This window comes from Dermacentor albipictus, chromosome 1 (assembly GCF_038994185.2).
Source record: "Dermacentor albipictus isolate Rhodes 1998 colony chromosome 1, USDA_Dalb.pri_finalv2, whole genome shotgun sequence".
NCBI lineage: Eukaryota > Metazoa > Arthropoda > Arachnida > Ixodida > Ixodidae > Dermacentor > Dermacentor albipictus.
Genome location: NC_091821.1, coordinates 38,245,729 through 38,251,728, shown reverse-complemented (window position 1 = coordinate 38,251,728; position 6,000 = coordinate 38,245,729).

Below are 6,000 nucleotides of genomic sequence, written 5' to 3'. Positions count from 1 at the left end.
GCTGAGATAATTAAATGGTATCCTCTACATTACTTTTATCCCAAAGGCAAACATTTGAAAATGATTCGATGTAGTAATTAGACAAGTAATTATGCCAAGTTTACCTAGCATTTCTGAACCAAAGCGCCATGCAATCAAGCGACCGTCCTTATCGAGCCCCGAACGCGCTAGCTTCGTGCTCGCCCGACGGTGAAGCGCGATCAGTCATGTCACTCGTAGATGGGCGTCTGCCAAGGGTGTCTACACAGTCTCGCTGTTCTTTGTCAAACTAGTCGGAATTAATTACGCTGTGAACGATTAGCAGCGTAATATTTCTCTTAATTTCTGGAAATAGTTATGAACTCATCGGACGGCGCGCTTCAAGTTTGCCATCGGGACCAACCGAATGGCTCTTTAGTTTGGAAAGTAAATTACCTGTAGCACTGCCGTATGTGGGGCGTATTGGTATTCGAACTTGGATAACATTTTAGCTCTGGCGAACGAGGACAGAGGGGAGACGTATAGGCATGATTATGCGCTAACTTCGACACTTTAATCGCGAGAAAATTCATGCATTTATGTACCATGCACAAAAGCGCCACTCCTGGCCAACATGTAATACTGTTTTTTTTTTTTTTCAAAAAGGCCGTCTCTTCACCAAGAAAAGGCCAACAGACGCAGTTTTCACCATTCCGCCTGACATTATGTACCTCTATATTCTCGCACACATCCTATCAGGAGGAGTGGTGTAAGCTGCGTCAGCGTTGCGTCTATCGACCTTCTTGACAAAGGGACGGCCTTTTTGACAAAAGCACTTTGACATGTTGACCAAGGGTGGCGTTTTTGCGCATGGTGCATATAAATGCACGAAATTTGCCGGAAATGAAGTGTTCAAGTTAGCGCGTCATGCTGTTTACGTCTCCCCTCTGTCCTCGTTCGCGAGCGCTAAAATGTTAACGAGCTTAAATCATCTAAGTTGTGTAATTAATTACTCGTATAATTATTGCATCGAATCATTTCTAAATGTGTGGCTCTGCGGTAAAAGCACTTTATTATCTCAGCTTCCCTAACTTAAAGAAATTTCGAACCATTTCCTGAAAAACCTGGCATATGTGTTGATGTAGTCCCACAAGACTTCTAAAGGACATTGCGCTGCACTATTTCTAGACATCAGAAGCAACGTCACAGTTGGTATTTATGCGGCCGAGTGACAGTAAGGCCAGCCCTGTGTATCTTCAGCGTTTGTTGCGCCTTAAGCTGCGTTGTGGCGATATTCTCTGTGTTAATTTGCTCAATATAAAGTCTCGCGAAATGTGCTAATGAAAAACTCCCACCCCTCTTTTTTTCTGAACGCTTATTAGCTAAAACTCTCAAAACTGCAACAGGGTTGAAGCCGCACCGAAACACGAGTCGTAGAAGCGCAGAGGTTGAGAACACGGCCTTTGACGTTCAATATAATCCTAGGCGCACGACAACGTCTCGGGTGGCACCTTCGCGCGTATATACGGCAGAAGAACATTTGGCAGAACGCCTCAACCCAGGTGTTTTTGTGGCTGATCCACCCCGTACACTTTGATACTACTAATCTTTCATTTGCATGACACCACTGCGCCTGCGGGCTGAAGCTTTCATCATTTTTTTAATGGTGTGCGGCAGCGTTACGCGTCATACGGTAATTGTAGAAAAATGCGCTTGTCCAGTGCGGGGCGTGACAGTGCATCCTCTGCAAACACTCCCAGGCTCGAACACTGCTGGTGGCAAAGGTAACGTGACACGCAGGGGCAATCTGCGGGCGGATGCAAGAAGCGAGCCCACTGAACGCACCATCCAGTATGAGTGAGTACCAATGTTGCGGTTGGCGGCTTCTTTTTATTTATTTATTTTTTTTTACTGCGAGCAATAGTTATGAGCTAGGAAATGGGCCTATCGTGTTCGTTCGTCGGTTCGTTCGTTCGGCTCGTTGCGACATCTTGCTTCCAGCATGGCACGGCCTAATTCGTACTCTATACGTACCCAGAGCCTGATTGAGAGCGAGTCAAAAATCAAGCAATTTTACGCCTATATGTTGCTTATAGTGTTCGTCTAGGAGTTTTCAAAAGTCCTTCAGATGGCACCAATAGTTTCGGGTTCAGGTTCCTTCAAGAGATTTCCAGGAATTTTTGTGGGTTCTTGCTAAGATCAGTCTGTAAAAGTATCTCGAATTCTGAGGCTCGTAAGTGCTGTTCGCAGTAATTGAGTTAAGGAAATCAATCACTTCCAATCTTTTTTTCCTTTTCTTAAATGCCGATAACTACTTTCGGCACATGATGTGCCAAGACTTGAGCGAAAAGCTTGGAAAACAAAAGACAGATGTAGCAGGTATAGGCTACGTTCTTCATGAATGACGGGAGTAACCAGCTTTACACGCAGGGACCAAAAAGACGAAAATAGCGCAAAAGCCTCGCTCGCTAGTTTCGCCTCTACTCTGCTCTGTGTCGCTAAATTTCCTTCACGAAATGTTTTCATTTGAATACCATATATGTACACTCCTCTTAGAGGCAAGCTTTTCTTTCTTTCTTTCTTTCTTTCTATCTTTCTTTCTTTCTTTCTTTCTTTCTTTCTTTCTTTACTTTCTTCCTTTCTTTCTTTTCTTTCTTTCTTCTCAACGAGGAGCGAACCGTCCTACACGGAGGCGGGCCATTTAGGTTCAATTTTCCGGCCGTGCGTAATCACCGTGATCCCTTTGTACCAAAAAGGAGCTGAGAGCTGTTGTTTTCATAATGCGCACATTGGTTCATGCATGCAGGGCACGCAGCTGGTGCCTGTGTAATAATCCTCACCGATGCCGCTGTCGTTGCTTCTCAAGCTCGGTTCAGTAGCACACTAGTGCCCGGATACAGTCGTCCTCAGTGTCATTCGTGGCGCTAGATATGCCTCTGATCCTAAAGCTTCTCACAACAGTACCGTAAGATAAAAAATGACCCGCAAAAACTGGGTAAGAGGCCCATCCTTTCGCACCCTCCTCTCCTACATACAGGAAGTCAAGTTAGACTCCCTGATATTACACGTGCGATAATTTTCCCCATCTCTTCATATGTTCATCGAGGTCATTGCAGTAAATAAAGACGTTTTCACCACCACAACAATGTTCAAAGACAACGCTCGGAGTAGTTCGAACAGAGGCGTGCGGGGTTTTTTTTTTCTTTTTTGAAGTTCTAAAAAAATTTCAATGAATTTTGAGCTGAGAATTTGGGGGCACGTGAAGCCACCCTTACACGAGTGCGGCACTTGCTGAATTCTATCTGGCATGTGAAAATAAATTTTATTATCGAGAAATTTGTTCCAGAAAATTTCCTTCCTCACGTTGTCACTGCTTGCCATCGTAAAAGAAATAATAATCAAACGAAGGGAAGAAGGGTTGCCGAAATGCTCAAGCACGTTAAAGAACTCCCGGCATCAGAAATCAATCCGATGTGACCCAATACGGCGTCCTTCGTAGCCCACGTACAGCTTTTGGACGTATAAGGGATGATTTATTAACAAAGCGTTCAGTCTAGCTGTATGAAAACACAGCTTCTTACATAATTGTGTGCGCAGTTTAAAGCAGGAAGGACCAAAGCTGTGCAGATTGTATAACTACCGTGGTTAGGTATACATGTGAGCACAACCTTCCTAATTGTGTGTGCCCAATTTCCTTCCACCAGAAGCGACGAAAACGTGATAGCCGCGGCAGCAGACGATTACAATCAGGCCTCCACAGAACGTACGTCCCAAGCGCCGTCCACGAGACCAGTCGACAACGATGTCGAAGAGATCGTCTAGTACAGGAGCGCTTGATTGGCTGCTTGCGTCGGCGCTGGAGTTGCGGGCAGGCGTTCCTACCTTCAGCGGTGAATAAAGGGTGGTTTACAAAAAAAAACATTTTCAAGTTTCTTTCATGGACGTTTCAAGTATTGTGGAAGGCTGCAGTTGCCCGAATAGCGTTATACTTCACATAATCGAATGACGAGAGATACGAACAGAGTACACGGTCAATAAAACATTGTCTACATGTTCAGAAGCGATCTTGAGCCGTCTGCCATAAAGCCTGGTTCAGCATTGGCTGCATGTGAGGTGCCAAGCCGCTACTATATTCAAGCTGCCTGTTCTGTCTTATGTCGACAACGCTTGTTAGTGGCTTAGTTGTTATAACGCACGGGCTAAACTCTGTAGAAAGAACATTTCCCTGCGTATACGCAAGGCTCCTAGAGCTTGCTTTAACTCGCCATTTAGTCGCAAAGCTTGTCCTTATCAGTGGCCGCACCTTAATCCAGGCGAAATTTAGCGAATATATGCGAAGCAACGGCATGCTTTACTGCGATGCCTGGCCCACCGCCCGTAGCAGATGCCTTGTTCGCGACAAGAGCGAATGTCAGTGGCGCCTCGGATAGTGCTCGCGGTAGATAATATTGCCACGTGCGTTTATTTCGGCTTGCAGCGACGCGACCGGCGTCGCTGCGACGCAAGCGGCGTCGCTTGACGCGTTTCGATCATGGACGCGAAACGCATAAATACGGGACCACCGCTTGCGCTGGCTCAGTCCAACGAACGCCCCAGACGCGCTTGCTGCTTTCGCCGTCACCGCGTTGTTCGCTTGATTTAGGGCACAAGTTCGCCCATTAAAGCTCTTTTTAAGTCTACCACCGACGCAGTGCCCCTTTCTGTCTGCCGGCATGCCAGGTAGCGCACCGTCACCTACGTGACAATATGCAGCGGCTTCTAGCAGATGGCGGAAACTCGCTTCGGATAGCACTCTGTAGAACACTGTAGATGCATCTTGGACCTTCAGGACCCGTATTCACAAGGAAGTACTTACGCTAGAACTCCTCGTAAGAGCAGGTGGTAGCCAATTATGATGACTGACGAAGGCTGCCGGCCAGTAGCAAACAGCACTTGCGAACGAAAAACTTTGTGAATACGGCCCCAGTTTTATTGCGCAATTTGTAGGCGGCCTAATCACTGACATATTACAAAAACACTTAATAGCATGAGAAAACTCGATTATACAGCTTTTCTGGGTAAAGCCAATCTCACTGCAACGAATTGAACGTGTTGAACAGGTACGTCGTTAGGATTGGGAGGTCAATCCCACCGTTCGTAACCAGTTGTCAAGATGTCAAGATGGAGTCGGGCATGAATTAGATGGTAGCTGGCCCATGCCGTCGTCCAACTTATCCACGCTTAGGACGTTGTTGAAGGGTAGGACTGCTTCTCATCGAGAACGAGGAATATGAGGTTATTTACAGTATCTACATAAGGATGCTGCACTTCATCAGTCTAGCATGACTGCGAGAGAAAGTACATCAGTCTAGCATGACTGCGAGAGAAAGTACACTGAGCTGCCGCACAACAGCGGTTTATAAACACACGGTCCTCCCTCGATCCCAAGGTGAGGGAAACGTTCGACCAGGCACCGTAGACGAACCGCCTCTCTGCGGAAGGGACATATACACACTTCCGCGCAGGTTCACGGTCCCCATCGACGTCAGACTGTCTTCGCAGAACTCGGGGCTTACGTCAGGAAAGGCACATCTCATTCCCCGAGCTGACCCCCGCAGCGCGGCCGCCGATGCTCCGTTGTCTTGCGTCTTGAAAGGCGCGTAGGAAGGGGCCTCCGAAGACGTTCCCTCGACAACTCCCCCGCTCGCGGCAGACCAGATCGGCGGTGGCGTGTTCAGTCATAAAGCCTGGTTCACCGAACTCATCTCGGCAATCCCGCGACGCAGAGTGGCGGACGTGGCTCATTGTCCTGCGGACACAGTGGACTTAGTGACGCCGTGTGGCTAGAGGGTTGCGGTGGCGTACCAGGAAAAGTTGACGCCGCTGTCGCAACTGGCTGGCAAAACTTGCACCTCAGTGGGCCGTTCTTAACAACGTGTAGTTGAACATCACACCTGATTCATAAAAAAATGAATAAAGGTTGCCTCTTCGTTTCGTATGCGAAAGTATAGGTGCAATCGTGAAGTGCCTTTCCCATCGTCAATGTGCAGTCCACTCTCGTTC